The following is a 21,470-nucleotide window of genomic DNA, read 5'->3' as shown; positions in this document are numbered from 1 at the left end:
ATTAATTGTCTCATGGAACACTTTCATTGCTTCTGCAGGCATCTCCACTGGGAACGTCCACCTTGTAAATTTCTTGTGATACGGATTATTCATCTCTTCCGGCTGGGCATCTTGCCCCATACGAGAAGGATCTACCTCCGCCCCCTTTTTTAAAAGAATAGTTTATTGACTTTCCCCCCTTCTTTTAGAGAGAGGAGAAGAAAGGAGAGGGAGGAAGGGAGAGAAAGATCTGTGTGAGACCATAAAATGGATCGGCCACCTCCTGTACGCCCCCTACTGGGGATCAAGCCACAACCAGGGCAAGTTCCCTGACCAGAATCAAACAAGTAACTTCCTGGTGCGTGGGAGTAAGCCCAAACAACTGAGCCACACAGGCCAGGACAGGGTCTACCCCTTTTGTTAGGATCACATCATCATTTCAGGAAGTCCATTTGCAAGGAATGTAAAATGATTCCAGCCTGGCGAGAAAAAGTCATTCATTCCTCACTGCCAACACAGCCAGGTGCTTATGATTCAATTTCTCATAGTCTTATGTTCCCTCAACTCTAGGGAACACATAGTAATCATTCTGGGGGTGTGTGTGGGGGTGTTCTTGAAGCTCCTATAGGTCAAAGGTGAGAGAGAAGAACTCTTTCCTGTGTTCGATTCTCTTGAGTATCCCATTGGGGCTTTGCATGTGGCTGTTGGGCAAGGGTCACACATTGGTCTTTTTGGCTACTCCCTTTGCCAGTTCCTGTTTTGGTGGTCTAGGAAATCACATTGAAAGGTGGACTTGCAACCTGTTACTTTATTCTAGGCATTATGCAGCCTCGAATAAAACTGGGACAGAAACAGTGTGTCTATACAGTGCCTATTTGTGTGCACCTAATGTATTCCAGATGTTATATGAGACACAGGGATGTGCTGGACAAGGTTCCTTGCTCCATATAAATGATGGAGAACAGGGTGACAATCAGAAAACATGATAAAATAGTTTTTAAATTGCAGTTGTAGTAAGTGTTACAGGAAACGTAAGGGGAAGAATAAGAGTCTTTCATGGTGGGTCTAGGTTAAGGTTAGTTAAAGATGAACACGAGCCCTAGCTGGTTTGGCTCAGTGGACAGAGCGTCGGCCTGTGGACTGAAGGGTCCCAGGTTCAATTCCGGCCAAAGGCACATGCCCAGGTTGTGGGCTCAATCCCCAGTGTGGGTGTGCAGGAGGCAGATGATCAATGATTCTCTCTCAGCATTGATGTTTCTATCTCTCTCTCCCTCTCCCTTCCCCTCTGAAATATATATATATATATATATATATATATATATATATATATGAAATATGAACACGAGTTAGCCTACAACCAATGAGGATGTGGGTTGTTAGAAGGTAGAGATTATTCCAGGCATATAGGACCATGAAAGAATCGAGTGCACTGAGGAACAGGAAGAAGGTCATTATGGCTGGAGTGTAATGAGTGAAAAGGAAAGTAATGAGAGATAAAATAATAATTATTTAATAATGTATAATTGACCAAATGCTTTACTTGGACTCTTTTTTAATCCTAGAAAGATGTGTATCAAATATATTCTAATTTCAGACTAATTTTTCTAAGTGAGGAAATTAAGGCATACGGAGTTTTAATAACTTGCTTTACGTAATGAAAGAATCCACATATTTTAATGAGTTTGTTTATATTTTTCCCATTACCACTTTTTATTTTTTCATCAACATTTATCCCCCATTACTGAACACTTAGGAAAGTGTCCCCTACCCACCCTCACACACTATATTTACACTGTTTTAGTAATTTCTAATTTATCACCAACCTCTCCCTAGCTAGCCCCCATAGTCACCACATTATTGTCCATGTCCATGAATTCTTCTGTTTTTCTCAATCCCTTCACCCCCACAACACCCTCTCCCCCACCCCTACCACCAGAGCTATCTGCCTGCTTTCTAAACATCTGTCTTTATTTTGCTTGCTAGTTCAGTTTGTTCATTAGATTCCACATATAAGTGAAATCATATGGTACTTGCTTTCTCTGCCTAGTTTATTTCACTTAGCAGAATGTTCTCCAGGGCCATCCATGCAGTCACAAAGGGTAAATTTTTCTTCCTTTTTACGGCCAAGTAGTATTTCATTGTGTAAATGTACCATGGCTGTTTTATGCACAAGTTTACTGATGGACACTTGGGCTGCTTCCAAATCTTGGTTATTGTAAATAATGCCGCAGTGAACATAAGGGTGCATATATTCTTTTGAATCAGTGTTTCAGGTTTCTTCAGATAAATTTCCAGCTATAACCAGAATTTTATATATAATGATTTATATAAAAGAGAATGATAAGAATTAAAAAAATGAAAAAGACATATTTTCTTCACTATTTCTCAAGAGAGTTGAGAAATATCAGAAAGGTTCTACAATTTGTTATCTTCATTGTTGGAGTGACAGATGTGATGAGGAAGGAAGGAAATAATTGTTCTTCACAGAACTGGAATTTTTTGTTGTTACTCCTTACCCGAGGATATTTTTTCCATTGATTTTTAGAGAGAGTGGAAGGGAAGGGAGAGACAGAGAGAGAGAGAAACATCAATATGAGAGACACACTAATTGGCTCCTGGAAGTCCTGGGTGAAGAAGTGGAGCAGTACATAGTGGAGGTGGGAAACATACAGATTTAAGTGAATCTGCGATCCCATGGCATTATCCACCGTCACTTCACCTGAAGTTACAGGCTGAGGTGATGAGATGCAGGTCATCAGTAGCTTCTGCTACACGCAGCCTGAATTGTTTCATGACACTGACTGAAGTGGTGAGAACTTTCCCCATATAAACATATGGAACAATCATGCAAATTACTGAACACTTAGAAAAGTGTCCCCTACTCACCCTCACACACAATATTTACAGTTTTAGTAATCCTAATGTTATGTCCTAGATATACTATTTGAATCTGTTCTAAATCCAGCCCCTGGCATCCTCTTACAGTGGTGGATTTCAGGGATGAAACTAGATTGAAGAAATGAGGCACATAGGGTACACAATGTAGTCCAGGGCTCCCTCAGGGGCACTTGCACCACCCTGAGAGTGGGTGCCTCCTAAAAGTTGGCATCTAGATGCCTCATTTATCTCACTCTAGCCCCGGTCCAATGGATATGATGAGTTGGCACTCAATACCCAATTCAGCTTCTTTGTACCTGCCTCTAGTGATGTGGTCAGTAAACAGTACTAGACATAAAAATCACAGCAGATAATTAAAAAATTGTTGCCTTGTAGGAAGTAATAGTCCTCTGTAACTTGCTTTTTGAAGTTTACTAGGAATTAGATAATAATTAAATCAAATGACCAAAAGTAAAAGATGTGTATTTTAATTGGTTCGCCAGACAACTGGGAGGCTGTCTCAGATTGAGTCTTTGCTACTGGCTATATCTCTTTGATATTATAAGAAGTGACAGAGAAAACGGTGTTAGTAGATAAATGTAAGTGAGTAAATGCTCTTGTTTTTCTCTTTTTGACACCCTCGTAACCCTTCCCCTCATAAGCTCTATTAGGAAACAATATATGGCAATAACATCCTTTGGCTCCTTGGAATTATCTGACCTGGGAACCATACAGCTATACCCCTTTACTAAACTAAAACCTGATATTTCCCAATATGTAGCCCATAGCCTTGTATATATCCCACAAGTTTTGATATATGGTATTTTTATTATTTTTTAGTTTAAAATGTTTTATAATTTTTATCATAATTTCCTTTTTACCCCCTGGGCTATTTAAAAGTGTTATTTTCTAAATTTATGAAGCTTTTCTGTTTATTTTTAATTTTTTTTAATTTAAAAATTATTTTATTTATCTTGCTTTTGGCTAATTTCTAATTTAATTGAAATGTGGCCAGAGAACATACTCTCTGTGATTTTCAGACTTTTAATATTAGTTGCTACCTGTTTTATGATTCAGTATATGGTTAATTTTAGCAATATTCCAAAATGTACACATTACTAATTATATTGTTAAAATTTTCTATATACCTGTTGCCTTTTGTCTGACATTACTAGCAGTAATTGGGAGAAGTATATTAAAATCATCTACATAATTGCAGATTTGTCTATTTCTATAAATTTTCATTGATGTATTTTGAGACTATACTATTATTGCATAAAATCTAAAATTGTGTTATCTTCCTGGTTAATTAGACTATTTGTAATAATGAAGTGACTTTCAATTCTACCCATGTTTCTCCTTGAGCTATATCTTATCTGATACCATTCCAGTTTACACTTTATTAGGATTTTCATGATACCTCTTTTTCTATTTTTTTACTAAAATTTTAGTCTTTCTGTACCTTTTTGTTAAAAAAACTCAATTATGTGACTCAGCTAAAATATGTAGTATTTTTATCTTTAATGTATTTCATTATATATTAGGACTTAAATCTACCAGTTAATTTTACTTAATTTGCTTGGGATTTCTTGAAAGTTCTTGCATAATAGTATTAATATCTTACTTAGTTTTCTGAAAACTTCAGCTTTCTCTTTGAATATTGTTTCTGTTTGATCTTCATTCTTTTCTCCTTCTGGATTTTGTTTATATTTATGTAAGACTTTTTCACAGTAGTCATTATTCTCTCTTTCCCTCCTTCGGAATTTCTATATTTTTATCTTTCTATGCAGTACCCAGAATATTTTTTTCTAACCTATCTTTCAATTCAGTAATTCTCTCCTTATTTGTATTTAGTTTCCCCTTAAAACATGTTCACTAGGTTACTTACTTATTCCAATATTTTTTTCTAGAATATATATTTTGTTTTCATATCTTCTATGTAACATTTTATAGCTTATAGTTTTATAGTCAGTCTCTTAGTTCTTTAAATATGAACATAGATTTATTGTACAATCTGCATTGAGTGTTTCCAAAATCTAAATTCTGTGCAGATTTGTTGCTGTTGTTATTTTTGCTGGTTCTTGCTCAGGAGGTCTACTCTCCTTGTGTGACTTATCATCATTATAGCTATGTGCTACACAATGTATTGGATTAAAATCTTTCAAAAATAAATTGAAGTCTATATGGAAATACTTTTCTCCAGAGGGGATTTGCATTTGTTTTTTGCTAGGAGACTGGTCACAACTTCCAGTACAACCTTAATCCATTTTCAAGGTATATAATTTCCCCGGATAGCACAGGAGAGTACAATCTGAGTATAAATCCACATAGGATATATACTTCATCCTCAATTTAAGAGCGTTGTCCATTCAGCTGGGTTTCTTGTTCAGCTTCCCACCTTATTCGAGGCAGGCTTTGATTTCTGTCTCCTTTTCCTTGTGAATCTGACAAAACAAATACTGTAATTTCCCTGGATCAATAAATCCCCTCAGGAAAGAAGCATATTCCAAACCAGCTTTAATTCTTGGTCCTCAGTTTCTCTCCCCTTTGTGCCTTATTAGTCTTTCTTGTTTTGTTGCCTCTTTGACACTTCCAAGACTATGTATGCATGTATAGTATATATAGTTCTTTAAACACCAGAGATCAAGAATGCACTTGCAGGCAATGACATCAGGAACAGAGAATTGAAACTTTTTGTGTTTCAGGTTTGACGTGGTGAACCTGTGCCAGGGCTGATGTTCAGCTGGTTTGCATGAATTGTTTACAGTCGGCTTCCATTCTCATTGGTTGCTGCTTATTTTGGCATCATTCGGATTAAACATTATCCATATTGCATAGGTTGTTAAATATGCTTAATATTTCCCCTTTACTCTTCAAAACCTATAGATCCTATACTATAAAGTTATTAATGCTAAGATGTTAGGTACTAAAGGAAGAAAGACATGAAAATCTTGGTTATGTCGATTTTCTTTCTGTTCCTAAGGACACATCAAAGAGACGTTAACTGCACTGTAACCACAAACAATGCAATAATTGCTATGCTTAAGTCAGTTTCTCAGAAAGCTTTGTGGGGATTTTCACATAGCCTCTGGGATTCTGCAGATTTCTATACAAATTAGAAGTTAGCTTTTTACGAAGAAAGATTTGGACTTTTTAATGGCAACTTATTTCAGCATACATATTTTTTAAGTCTGTCTTGGTTTTGTTGCAGTACTGATTCATTAACAGCAAATAATAGATTGAACCCTGCCAGGAAACTGCTCTGCTTGTCCTTGGATAACAATTCCCAACCTTATGTGTTCACATAAGTATCTGAAGGTTACTCACTGTTTGACGTTGTGAATAGTTCATTAAAAAGGAACACAAAAACATATACAAAAATAAAAAAGGAAAACTGAGAAAAAGGTGAATGTATGATTAAGCATATTAAAAAGCATATCACCTAAAAGAATGATGTAGAATGAGAATAATAGTAAAGATGTTGACCTAAAGGAAGGTAACATTTTACTTGAATTTTGACCTTGTTGCATTTGTGATGGAAATTTATGAGATATCATATATCAGAAAAGCTGCTTTAATTCAGTAAATGTTATCTACACATGTTTTAGAATTAATTTCAGACTAACTCTCATAGTAATTGCAACTGCATACACATTTGCAGTAATGGACGGTAATATAATTTGATAGTTATAAAACCATGTGTTACATAGCAAACATGCATACTCTCTATAATATACTTTTATCAATAGTAATTTATCTACTTGATGATTGGTTTAATGCTTTCAATGTATAAGCTATATAATTTATGGGACTGAATAATTTTTTTTTGTTAATCCTCACCAGATGATATTTCTCCATTGATATTTAGAGAGAGTGGAAGGGAGGGGGAAAGAGAAACATCAATGTGAGAGAGACACAGACACGTCAACTGGTTGCCTCCAGCATGCACCTTGACCAGGGCCAAAGGATCGAACCTGCAACCAAGATACGTGCCTTTGACTAGAATCAAACCTGGGACCCTTAAGTCCACAGGCTGATGCGCTATCCACTGAGCCAAACGGGCTAGGGCTAGGAATGAATCATTTTTAAGGTTCCTTTAATTCTGTCAGTTGATTAAGCCAGGACTTAGTTGCTCTTGATTTTTAAATGATCTGAAAGTCACAGAAAAACTGAATAGATACTATTTTGGTTTGCTTTTATTTTATTGCTGGAAAGTAATTTACTCAATAATTTCTCTGAGTGTGATTTACATCAATATTACTTTTCTGTTTATTTTGTAAATAAGTTAACTAAAATGTAAGTAGATTAAGTTAATTGTTTAGGGTATTGTAGAAAATTGCTAGCAAGGTGTGCATCAGAATATCTAAAATTAAATAATTTTTAGAGCAGAAGGGAGCAAATGAGCACTGCCATGCACAATACCTAACAAATGCACACACACAGACACACACACACAATTTAAATGAAAATAAAAAGCTATGGATGGTACTACAATATTTTTTTTTAATTTTTTTAATATATATTTTATTGATTTTTTTACAGAGAGGAAGGGAGAGGGATAGAGAGTTAGAAACATCGATGAGAGAGAAACATCGATCAGCTGCCTCTTGCACACCTCCTACTGGGGATGTGCCCGCAACCAAGGTACATGCCCTTGACCGGAATCGAACCTGGGACCCTTAAGTCTGCAGGCCGAAATGAAAATAAAAAGCCATGGATGGTACTACAATATTTTTTGATAGTTATCAATATCATGTGTTACATAACAAACATAATACTCTCTATAATATACTTTTAACAATAATAATTTATTTACTTGATTTTTTTAATCACAAGGTCCCCAATGAAGGTCTATTCTGGGCATTCAATGTATAATTTGAGAACCATAATGGTTCATTAGGTAGAAAAAACTATTTAGAACAGAAAACAGAGATACTAGTACTGTGAGGATACCTTATTTCAAGACATCTTAAGTCATTAAGTCCTCTTCCAAAACTTAGTCTCAAGTGATTGGCTTTTAAATCTCTAAGGTAAATATTGATATTTTCATATCTTTTGATTATTTTAAATTACTAGATTCACAGTTATTATAATCTAAAATATATTATCTACTTCTAGGTAGATTTATATTTCCAGAAAATTCTTTTTGCTTAGCTGCTCCGGTATCTATTATGGAGTTGTGAGTACTGTATTTGTTAGTCATGTATGGGACATTCAGATCCCATAGCAATCAACTCCAACCAAACTGGGAATTCAGAAAAGTTTTGTATGCCCAACTATTTTTTCTTTTATATGCTGAGATTTCTCTAAGATAGAAATATTATTAAATATTTCGTGCACATAATAGGCCTATGATAATATAAAAGTCTAGCCCAGTGTTTTAACAGTGAGCATTTTAGGATAGCATAAAAATAATCCCCAATATAGCTCCAAGACATTAAAACAGAACACATTTAACTGTTCAATCTAACGTAAGTGGAAAATCTCAACTTCTTTCAAATCCTTTCCCAGGGGATGTTTGGGGAAAATGATGGATATTAAAAACTAAATCAATAGCAGTACTTGTTTTAAAATCCCAGCTGTTTGAAGATAAGCCCCATCCAAACTGAATCCATTACTGTTTAATTTCAGACAAAATTTCTTTGTATTTTAGCATAAGCAAATACAGAAGAGGACACATATTTTGAGATTTTTGTAAGAGGTCAAACATCCATGACATAGACTACTGAAAGTCTACAGAAAAATCTAGAAGAAATGTTTGGTATAGTCATAAATAGCAATAAAAAATAAGTGTTTACCTTAAAAAGGCTAGAGGTAGGATGAATCATGTCTCAGCTTATTTAATGTATTTTTTTTTCCAGGCTGTTACAGTGACAGTATGGTTTTATACTGTGTGTGTGTGTGTGTGTGTGTGTGTGTGTGTGTGTGGAATAACGTTAGATGAGTTCAATTTGAAAAGTGTTTTCTACAGTGCATAAATCATGGGCATCCTGACAGTCCATATGCAACAGCATTAAACAGCCTCTGTAGCTGTAAAATCAAAGTATTTTCCTTAGGGCATAAGAGTGGAATTCTGCCTTAGCAGTTGCAGTGGCCAGAAAAACATCACTGCTTTCTACACTTTCTGAACCCTGGTGAATCCTTCCTTATTGGCATAGCTGAAGGGCTCATACCAGGTGATTCTAGAGCAAAATGTTCCTTTAAAATTGACTTTTATTTGTATATTTGCAGTGGGTCCTGCAGCCAGAAATCACAGAAATATTTTTGTGTTGAGCACATGCAAAGCAGAAAGGTGCATAATTTTAGGGCAACATTCTCAAGGAATAAGGTGTGAAGGGCACTCTTGGAGTACAACATCGCCCTCTCTGTGAATGCTGTGCCCGGGTTCCAGGAATGTCTGACACATTTCTCAGGCTGCCTTACCTCTGGCTTCAGGGCAGAAAGCTCTGGTGCGAGAAAGGGAGAAGCTCCAGATGTGTGCAGGAGCCAGCTCATCCTAACTGACAAGAAGACTGTAAAAGACTCATTCATTTTTCAAGTGGGTTGTTAGTTCTTGGCACTTTGAAATCAGCCATGTTGGAAATGGTCACACAGTACAAACTGGGGATTTTTTTTGCCGAGGGAGAACCTCATTATCAGCACAGCCCTGAACCTGACGTTCACCCTCCGCTCTGTCTCTGTTTCAGGTATTGTCTCTAGCGGTGCCGCTGTCCTCTGTAGCTCCAGCTCTGGGTGGAGAACTTTCCGATGAGGTCCTGTTTCCCACCAGGTAGGCTGAGTTGTCTCCACCTTCCAGCAGGAGGCTCCAGCTCCCCACTCCCCCACCCTTAGGAGTGTTAGGAACTTCCTGCTGTTGCTACGGTCTGGATGGCATTACAACCGCTTACTTCACTTGTCAGCTCTTCAGTTACCAATACCAGTATATTCAAGCTGTGCTAATATCTCTTCTCTCTAACTACCCACACGCTCTTCTCTGTTAGGCTACATTCTAAATTCTGCTATAATTCTCCTAATAGTTGTTTTGCTTTGAGCTCAATATGAGAGGGACATTAAAAAATACATTTATTTATTTATTATAACTTTTTAAAAAATTGATTTTAGAGAGAGGAAGGGAGGGAGGGCAGAGAGAGAGAGAGAGAGAGAGAGAGAGGGAGAGAGAGAGAGAGAGAGAGAGAGAGAGAGAGAAACATCAATCCGTACCCTCCCGCAGGGACCCAGACTGGGACTCAAATCTGCAACCTGCCACCTTTTGATGGATAGCATGATGCGCCAACCAACTGAGCCAAACTGGCAGGGCTGAGAGAGATATTTTAAAAGCTGGGTTAGCTGCTCATGCCAGATCTAGAGTCAATGAATCTTGGACCTTATAATAAAGGTTTTGCAACCTTGATTTATTCACTTAATAAGACTTTTTGTTAAAACCATGTCCCAGGAACTATATCAGTTCTATGACGGAAAGATGGATAAGACAAGATCCCTCCACTTTCTCCACATTTTAAAAATTAGGTGTGATGATTTCTTAATATGATTATATTTGATAAAATTGCAACTTTACAACAATCTCTAGTGTAAACTTACTGGGGAATTTCCACATTAGCTCATCCACACATAACTGTTCTCAGTGTAGTTTGAGGAGTGAATGATGAGCTTAGAAACAATGTCAAATAAGCTTCTAAGAAAATATTTTAAAAAAATATTCAATACTTTTTTAAAAAATATGTTTTTATTGATTTCAGAGAGAGCAAGGGAGAGGGAGAGAAGGATAGAAATATTAATGATGAGAGAGAATCATCGATTGGCCACCTCCTGCACCCGCCCCTCAGGGTGGGGGCCCCATGGGGCATTGAGCCCAAAACCTGGGCATGCACCCTGACTGGGAACCAAACTATGACCTCCTGGTTCATAGGTTGATGCTCAACCACTGAGCCACATGAGCCAGGCTTCAGTGATTTTTGATAAGCCACTGTTGGAATAAAAACTTCTCTTGGACTTAGCATTTTTGAGTACTGTGGTATACATAGCAGGGTCAGTCCTAAGGCTTCATGGATGATTCTTGTAGCTTCATTCTCTGGTGACTAATCAATAGTTTCTGACTTTGGGTGATATAAATTATGATGATAGTCTCTGGACTTCATTTTAATATATTTTGAAAGGTTGGATAACATCAAATTCTTCAATACTCCCCAAAGGAGTCATTTCAAGCACAGCATATACCCCTGGTCCAAGCAGAGTCTGTGTGAATTTTACCAATTAAGTTTACCAACACTGTTGGAGAGTGGATTTATACTGCTTGCTCTCACCCAGCTTTTATTGACAGAGCCCCATCTCTGTCACCAGAAGATATCTTGGGCAGCTGTAAACAATACAGGATATGCAGGCCCTCAACTAAACCTTTTAATGATGCATAGACTACTTTGGGCTAATCCTACCCTAAATCAATATTGTATGGTTCTGTAAGAACTAAAAAGAACCATAGAGGAACATAAATATCCCACATTGTCTTTCTTTTTCCCCACTCATGGCATTCAGGACAATGGCAATGTTCCAGAACATCTCTTGCTGCTTTCACTGCTCCTGCGTTAAGGAGGACAAAGTATTATGGGCTGCTTTGGAGAACAGCATTTTATATTCCTTTGGAGAAAAATACATAAAGTCTTTAAAAAGCCTGTTTTAGCATGTGTTAATGGCTGCATATCTGGGAATGTCAGTACCAGCTTTAGTAGGATTTCTTTCTATTCCTGTTCTGCCACATGGAAATGTGAGCTCTGAAATATTATTTCATTAGCCTGAATGCTTTTATAGACTTGTGCTCTGAATAAGCATTTGCTTAGTCTGTACAAATAAGTATGTCTTTTCCATGGGGGCAGGGGGGATGTCATTAGGAATTTAGTATGCTGGAAACAAGCAGTGAGGTATGCTTTCACAGAATTACTCATTTGGCTATCCCAGAAATGGGATATTCTTCAAGGTGTACGTAGACTTTGCACTTTTACTAACGGGAGTTTACTTAGCACGGATAGAATGACTTTCACACTGTGTAGAGGCAACCACTTTATCCCCTTGGAAGCCCAGTTGCATTTCATATTTCAGACTAAGTTTCAATGATGAGAGTTAATGAAGGAGAAAGGTAATGAATATAGGAAGAACACATAGAATATTTAAAATTTCTCATCTGTCAAAAATCTTACATTAGACATTGGTTTACACATATTTACCTCTACAATGTTATCAAAGTTTATTAATTGAATGTGGTTTTTTTCCCCTCCACAGCGATTCCATGGTTATTTCAAACAAGAGTTAATGTTTATGAACTTTTTTGAATTTTTTACAATGAACCAGACACACGTATAAGCGTTTTACACATAGCCACTCATTTCATTCTCATAAGAACCATATGAAACAGGTACTGTACTTTGTCAGTGATGAAATTAGGCATAGATAAGAAATCTGTGTAGAGTCCCATGGCTACCATGTGATAGGGGAAACATTCAAAGCTATACATTTTGAATTACAATGCATTTGACCACATTTAGCCAGGCACTTAACTAGGACACAGTACTTTCTCTTTAGAACAGTGTTTTCCAGTGGTGCATGCCCATCAGAATCACCAGAGATTCTGAACAAAAAACCTAATTCCCCCAGACACCAAAGACTTATCAAATTTGAGTCTTTGAATATAAGGACTGAGCATTAGTTTTACATTTTTGAGTGGACCCTCTGCATCATCTGTATTCATACTACTGTCTACAGGGTGAGGATTCCCTCGAGTCCATGATTCTTATCCATCCAGAGCTTGTGTCTGCCCTTTCAGAGCACACTCTGTGTACTCATAATTTCTAAATTCCCTGGCCAAATGGTTCTGCAGTGTGGGATGTTTACACAACTTCGTCTGCTCTAGCTTCCATAACAAAAAATGCCACAACAGAAATTTATTTTCTCTTAGTTTTGGAGGCTAGCAGTGTAGATTCAGGTTTGAATCAATTTGGTTCCTGGTGAGGGCTCTCTTCCTGGCTTGTAGATTACCATCTTTCCCCTATGTCCTGCATGGCTCTTCCTCAATGTATGTGTGCATGTTTGTGTTGTGGAAGAGGGGAGGAATTGCAAGGTAGAGCTATTCTTATGTGGACACTAATCCTATTGTATCAGGGCCCCACCCATATGACTTTTCTTTTTTCTTAACATGAATTAGTTTCTCACTTCAAATATAGCCACACTGGGGGTTAGAAAGTAGGGGGCATGGAAAGTCTAAGCAACCTTATCAAGAACATACAGCTAATGACAAGATAAATAATTTACCTAATATTCTTCTTTATGTACACTCACTTTTTTATGCACGTATGTGTATTTTGAAGACAAATTCTTTATCACTACCTTAATTGGATAAGCAATATATAGTTATAAATAAAAGGCAGCCATAAAAATGAATACCATGAAAACAAATCATGTTAATAAATTTTGGAAGAGATGCTTACCTTTAAGAACTTTAGACTGGAGGTCTCTTCTCTCTTTATTAATAGGGAGGATAGTAAGTGTTAGAGAAGTGTTAAAAAGGCAGAGTTATTGGTATCCACTGATACTTTCTTCTAGAATAATCAGGAACTAAAAGAACTGAAAAGTAAATAACTATCTCAACAAGTAAATCAATAATATTTAGTGCCATGTTTGGATACTTTCTGTACTTGCTTTGGTGCTGTGGCATCCTGACAAGCTTTTCCCTGATTTGATACTAATCCTACTTCATAGCATTGAATCGTGCTGGCATGTAAGCATTTATGCCAATTACATTGCTTGCTCTCACTGAACCATGTCAGTTTTCTTTAGAAAATGTTTTAGTTTTTGTCTCCATTTTAATTATAGACCATCCCCTTAGAATTCAGGCAAAATCCCTTATGTTGCAGGTCTTGGGGCAAAGTGAGTTAAGATCCTAGTGAGAGTGATGATAGTATTACTAATGACTGAATCTGATAGTTAAGCATCTACTAGATGCCAAAGAAGTGCTAAGGTATTCATAAACATTCTTGTTCAATCATTGCAGGAAATTCAAGAGGTCAATATCATTCCCATTTTCCAGTGAGAGCAAAACTGAGTCTCAGAGCGTGAAGTGACCTGTTTAAAGTCACACCTTCCTTCTGATCCAGTAGTCCCCCCTTATCCAAGATTGTGATTTCTATGGTTTCAGCTACCTTCAGTCATCTGCAATCTGAAAATATTAAATTTCCCCAGCCTTCGCCATCACCTGCTCCTGACATCCAACAATTGACATCATCATGGCTTGGTCAGGATCAGGGTGACCCTATCTCTGATTTTTCATGAGAATGTCCGTAGTAGCCTAATGCCACGTCACAGTGAGGATGTCTTGCACCCCACTTCATCTCATCATGTAGGCATTGTATCATCTCACATCATCACAAGAAGGGTAAGTTCAGTACAATATGATATTTTGAGAGAGAGATCACATTAACCTAACCTTTATTATAGCATATTGCAATAATTGTTCTATTTTATTATTAGTTATTATGGGTCTCCCACTGTGCCTACTTTATAAATTAAACTTTATTATAGGTAGATATCTATAGGAAGGAACATAGTATATATAGGGTTTCGTACTATCTATGATTTCAGGCATCTACTGGGGGTCTTGGAACGCACCCCCCTCAGATTAGGGAGAATGCTATACTCTGATTTTGACCCAAACCTGAATTCCAAAGTGAATTCAAGCTAAGAATTTATATTCTACATAAGAGACTAGAATTACTTCTTCACAGATGAAAATTCTTCCATAGATATTTTAACAGTCTCAAGTTCCTAAGGCTAGATTTAGATGTCTCTGAAAGTTTCATTTTTCTCTCAAACTTTCTGTTGGTGAATGATTTAGCTATTTTCTACCTCAGTTCTTTACACCTTTCTCCATTTTGTCAATCTTACTTCACAAATGCATTCAAATCGAGAGGCTCGGCGTCTTTATTATCCAGACTTACTGCCAGCTGATTTCAAAAAAGTGTCCTGTTTCATATGGAACGGATTTCCTTTGCATAATGAAAACCCACCAGAAGCATGGTTGGCCTATTTGCAGTTTGCACATACAAAAGATTCATTCTTGTTTATTTTTACTCTTCAGCATTTCCTCCAACTTCTTGTTCCTGTGGCTGTTAGGACGCTCCATTAAATGCTAGATTAGGCCTGCTGTTCCGAAGTTGCCAGGTCTAAGGCAGCTGTATTCAACTTCCTGCACAGCCTCACCCAAGTGCATCTGCTTCCTCCCACTGTCGGACTTCAGTCTGTTTTACTCCACCTTTCTCTCTCTCCTTGTAATACCTTTTCTTCCCTCTCCTTTGTGATATTTACCTTCCAATACAGGATCTCCCTTGCCTAAGTGTGGCCCAGGAAACAGCATCTGCCCTGGAAGCCTTTCTCTTTGGTGGGGTAAATCACTTGTATTTTGTGCATCAATTGCATTGCTGAAAATTTGTCGTTTTCTTTGAAGCCTTCGAAATTCCTGTCCCTCTCCACCCATTCAGTTTTAACAGGAAGCTTTTGATCTTGAGGCATTCTAAATGTATCTTCTGAGTGTCTTGGGGATCTCTGGGAACACCACTACATAGAAAGCTCTTGTGTATAGAACATCCGTCAGGCACAGGACTCGGAAATATACCTTTTTCAAAGGAAACAGGGAAATGGCAACTGCCCCAGCCCCAGCCCTAGTCAGGTAAATGGCTCTTTATACACCAAGTTGTGATAAAAGCAAACAAAAAGTCACAGTGCTGTTGATATATGAGCCTATCTGTGACAGCTTGCCCTGGCTTTTTTTGACTGGCAGGTTCTTTGTACACTTTTAATAGCATTTCAACACTTGTCTGTTCTTTAAACAACATCATCTTTCTAGCTGGAATATAAATGCCTGCTGAACATTTCCACATATTTGACACAGTCAGGCGCTGGGTCTAGTATTTCCTGATAATAGAAAGTTGGTTGGCAAATAGGAAGTTATCTGAGTTGCTCAAGTAGCTCTCCTGTTTGAGATAAACCCTTATTCAGCAACTTGTTTTTGATTTGTAAAAACAAGCCAGATAAGCCTCTCTTGCTGAGGTTATCTCAGCTCTTTCAGAGGCTTGCAGACTAACCGTGTGCCCGGGCACAGTCTGCAGCCAAGCCTTATGTAACAAGAATTTTTTTGGCTTTGCAAAACGAGGCATGAAAATTTAGGCAAATATGCTTGGGAACCTCCAGATTCAAACAGGAAAAGATAACACAACTAGTTTGTTGAACTAGATAAGATACGAGCATGAAGCCTCCAGGGATCCTGTTTCAGAAGATTAATGAAGATTCTCAAAGGTAATGAGCCAAAAATGCAAGAGCTTCTTTGAGAGAGGAAGGAGTTTTATTTTGTTGCTTCCTCACACCAGCGCCTTTGCCTAGACGTGAGAAGCATTAAGCCGTCAGAATAATCCTACCGAAAGAAAAGGTAGATCTTGCTTGCTTACACACTGTGCCCGCTTGCTTCCTGGAATGCTCATCTGTCTGTAACACCCACTTTGGCTTTTGATTACCCCTTCTGTGTCTCATTTTCACATTTTCTATTATTCTTACTTTTAAAAACACCAAGGAACGTTTATTGAGCAACTCTCATTCGGTTTACGGTAGATATCGTCATGCTTGCACACTTGATCTCACTCAGTATTTAGGGAAAATTTGTGAAAAACATTATCGCTATTGTTTTGGTCTTGGAAAGAAAACAGAGAGATTTAAGTAACTTAGGTGGAGGAGCCTGGACGTGAAGCCCCGTTTGTCTGACTCCCACACTCTGCTTTCCTAATGATACTGTAAATTCTTTGGAAGCACACATGGATCCCAATTGAATTGAATTTATTGTTCTTGGAATGTTATTTCACTAAATCAACTCAGGCCTGAGAGAGGTAAAGCAAATGACTAGGTCACCAGTATTTATAAAAAATTCTTCACATCTCATTTGATCTTCAAAAGAATCCCCTGAGTAGGAACTATTATTACTAACATTTACAGATGAAAATATGGAGGCTTAGTCTGGTTAAGATTGACCATGTCCACACAGCTAATAAGTGATCAGATAGAAATTCAAACATGTATACATTTGATACTAATTTCTAAAGTTTCTAGTTATCCATTCTACTTACATGTATATTAGTGAAGCATTGAGCTTTTAGCCACCCAATCAGATGGCCCCCTGGACATATGGACCTTCTGCTATGGACCGAATATTTGTGTGGTTCCACCCTTCCAATTCCTATGTTGAAGTCCTAACCCCTGGGTGATGGTAGGAGGAGGTGGGGCCTTTGAAGGGTGATTAGGTCATGAGGGTGGAGCCCTGAAAGGCCCTAGAGACCCCTCCTCCCTTCACCATGTTAAGTTATAAAGTCCTCATGAAACATCAGATGTGTTAGTGCCTTGAGCTTGGACTTCCCAGCCTCCAAAACTTTGAGAAATAAATTTATGCTGTTTGCTAGTATAAGCCTATGGCATTTTATCATAGCAAACTGAAGGGATCGCGATATTGTCTTGCTGAAAACACCTCCTTCCTCACACTGTGTGATTTTCTATGACCAGGGTTATCCTCATACATTCCTCACCACTTTTTAAAAAATAATTTTCATTATAACAGATCTCCTGTGTATAAAAAACACAGGGAATACCATTACAGATATTCATGGTGCAAGCAGTATTTTGATTTCCTGTTTGCTTTGGATTTTTTAGATGAAATGAAATATTATAAACACTAGTTAAAATTCGCATTATTCTTTCCTATTTCATTCCCCTCTCTTTCCTGAGGCAACAGTTATCTTGAAGCTGTTGTTTCAATTCCATATAGTTCCCATTCAACTTTACATACTTCTGTTATAGGGGCATTGATATATATGTGTATATATAATATTAACTTATTTGCTTATTTATAAAAGTGTCATTTGGAATGCTTTATTATGAAACTTTCCAAAATTTTACTTTTGTGATTATCCATGTTGACACATACCGCAATAATTTGTTTTTTATAGTGCTAAACTATATAGTACTACAATTTATCAATGTTTTTATTAAAGGTAATTTTCCAAATATTTGCAAAATTTTTTAATCAGTTTTACTTGTTGAATAGGAATGCTGTTGACTTTTAAATTTTTGGCCTTATATTAAGAAACCCTTCAAAAAGCTCTTATTAGATCTAAAATATTATCTCTAGATTTTTCCATGAGGATAATTATATTGTCTGCACATAGTGAGTTTTTTATATATTCTAATCATTATACCTTTTTTCTTGCATTGCCCTTTAGATAGGGCAAATGTTAAATAACATTTAACATTTAGCAATAGGGTCATTTAAAAATTATACTTTACTTTAAAGGGTATACTTCTAAAGTTTCATCATTTGATTGATGTTTGCTGTAGGTTTTTGGTAGAATACTTAATTAGGTTAGTAAAAAACTTCATTCATTTTTTACTAGGCTTTTTTTTAAATTTGAGATTGTTGAGTTTTATCAAATATACTTTCAAAATCTATTGAGCTTTGTTTATTCTTCAGTTTTTATTATCAATTCCTTTTGGAGGCCTCACAATGTAAGGGGACCCAAAGTCCTTGGCATAGCCTTCCACCTCCAACAGTGATTCATAACCCACTCTGTGTGCATGAGTGGAGAATTAAGAAATCACAGATGTTCAGACTCCATCTCAAGAGTCTGAATCAATTGTTCTAGGTGGGGTTTTGGCTTTGCCTGCTTTTAAAAACTCCTTTAGGTATTTTTACCCAGAGTTAGAAGTAGTATCATAAAAGTACTTTAAAAATGATTATGGTAGGAGAGTGATAGAGAGATCAAAGGATGTTTTACCAGAATAGGATATATTTTTCTTTAAAAAATATATTATTTACTCATATAAGGTCTCTCTCTCTCTTTCCAGTGACAATTTTTCCCCCCGTGACTATATACATTTAAAAAATGCTACTAATTTATTGGGGTGACATTGGTTAATAAAATTATATAGCTTTCAAGTGTACAATTTTATAACACATCACCACCCAAAGTCAAGTCCCCTTCCATCACCATTTATCCCCCCTTTACCCTCTTCTACCTGTCCCTACCACCCTTTTTCTCTGATAATAACCATACTGTTGTTATGCCTATGAGTTTGTTTGTTTGTTTTTATTTTTTGCTTAATTCCTTGACTGTATCTTATAGGATGTAGGATGGAACTTTTCAAATGAACAAACTATGTCTTGCTAGGTGCTTTTAGATTGCAATTGCCTTAACATGGAAACATAACCGTTTTGATTTAAATCTATGCATTTGCTATAGATATAATATTTTCTTTCATTTTCTAAGAGAGAAAATATAAAATATAAAATATGCATTTTCTAAGAGAGTTTAAATATTATCCTTTGCCTTCCCTGAGGCAAATGTAAGTAATTTTTTTCAAGAGCCAGACTCCAAGAGAAAAGGATCTTTAAAGTCTATGGAGACAAAACAAGCAAGGGGGGCTTGGGAGGAGTATAAGACTTAAAAAAAGATTGCTAAACCAAAAACTACCTCTGTGGACCACAGTAATGGGGAGGAAAACGGGATCTCCCCTCCGCCAAGATGAAGATTAAAGGGTACTTTGTAAGTATGGTCTATAGCAAGGGTGGGGAACGTCTGGCCCGAGGGCCATCTAAGACCCTCAAAATCAATTGGTCTGTCTCTACCAAGGCATTAGGGGTGAGTTAATTAAATGTTTGGCTAAATATAGCAGGCTAATTTTTATGTTGGTAATTTTGTATGGCCCTCGAATGATGTTATAAATATCCAAATGGCCCTTGGCAGAAAAAAGTTTCCCCACCCCTGGTCTATAGCTTGTTTGAAAGCATAGACCCCTAACTCTGAACTACTGTGTCAGCACTTGCAGTGTAACAAGATTCCTGGGGAACATATGAACACTACAGTTTGAGAAACACTAGTCAACTGAAGCAACATTTCTCAATCTTGGATGCATAATGTTATCATGGGGTGAAGAAGGGGGACATTAAAAAATGAAATGCTTGGGTCTTCTCTAGAGATTCTGACTCAATTGGTCTGGGAAGGAGTATACTAGGATCACTTGGTGAGGAATTGGCTCCAATTGATGGAGAGGAAAATGGGAGTTAGTATATGCTTAGTGACCTTAGTTGGATGGGACGATTCAAGAAGTTAGTGAATAAATTGAAGGGAACTACAGGGATTTTCTTGCTTTTCCACTGTTGAGATTCCTGCACAAAAGGTACTCCTCCCTTTTGTTTTTTTTGCATGAAAGTTATACATTTAGAATAAATGAAAGGAAGGTGTCAAGAAACAGGAAACTTTTCTCAGAGATGACTCAGACTGAGAATATGAATACAGTAATTAGAAAATGTAAATAAATTAATGGAGAACACATAGTGACACTATTAGACTGAATATTTTAGGTTGAATGAAACCTGGATGGAAATCCTTTTCTGTTTCCATACATTACCTATTTAAATATTTATTGAGCACCAACTATATGCCAGTTGTTCTATATACTGAGTAGTTAATAAAAACAAAACAAAATAAAACACAATTCTTGTCCCCTTAAAACTTTAAAAGAGTAGCTTGTGTTCAATTGCTTAAGCCCTTACTCTTTTTTAAAAAAATATATTTCTTTATTGATTTCAGAGAGGAAGGGAGAAAGAGAGAGAGAGAGAAACATCAATGATGAGAGAGAATCATTGATTGGCTGCCTTCTGCACACCCCCTACTGGGGATTGAGCCTGCAACCCAGGCATGTGCCCTTGGCCGGAATTGAACCTGGGACCCTTCAGTCCGCAGGCTGATGCTCTATCCACTGAGCCAAGCTGGCTAGGGCGAGTCCTCACTTTTTTTTAAAAAAAATATATATTTTATTGATTTTTTACAGAGAGGAAGGGAGAGAGATAGAGAGTTAGAAACATCGATGAGAGAGAAACATCAATGATGAGAAAGAATCATTGATCGGCTGCCTTCTGCACACTCCCTACTGGGGATTGAGCCTGCAACCCAGGTACATGCCCTTGACCGGAATCGAACCTGGGACCTTTCAGTCCGCAGGCCGGCGCTCTATCCACTGAGCCAAACCGGTTTCGGCAAGAGTCCTTACTCTTAATGGTGTAACAATAAGAGCACACACCAATGAGGGGAATTTTAACTGGGGCTTTCGTGCTGTAGGTGAAGCAGTGTCCCTCCACACAGATACTTGTTCCAGATTATCAATCTGAAGTTGTAGTCAGAGCCACAAAGAAGACATCAGGTGTTTCTTATTTCTCATGTGGATAGTACATCTACGTGGCTATCTGTCCTGCATAAACTGCCCCCACAAGCGTGTTTTGAATCTATTTAATTATGACATCCTTATTCTTTCTCTGCCCTAAATGATCCTAGTATGTTACAAAAAAAAGAGGGGTTCTTGAAAACAGTTATCCTTTGTCCCAAGTCCAAGGTTCAGTAAAAATAAAATCAAACGTCTGTGTATTTGATTGTATTTTGATCATTATACTTTGTTAACTCTTACAGTTTCAGTAGCAATTTAGTCAAGAATTTAAATTTCCTAAATATTTTTAAAACACATTCGTTATATATGGAAAATATCAG

This window comes from Myotis lucifugus, unplaced genomic scaffold (genome assembly GCF_000147115.1).
Source record: "Myotis lucifugus unplaced genomic scaffold, Myoluc2.0 scaffold_17, whole genome shotgun sequence".
Taxonomy (NCBI): Eukaryota; Metazoa; Chordata; class Mammalia; order Chiroptera; family Vespertilionidae; genus Myotis; species Myotis lucifugus.
This window is presented reverse-complemented; position numbering follows the sequence as displayed.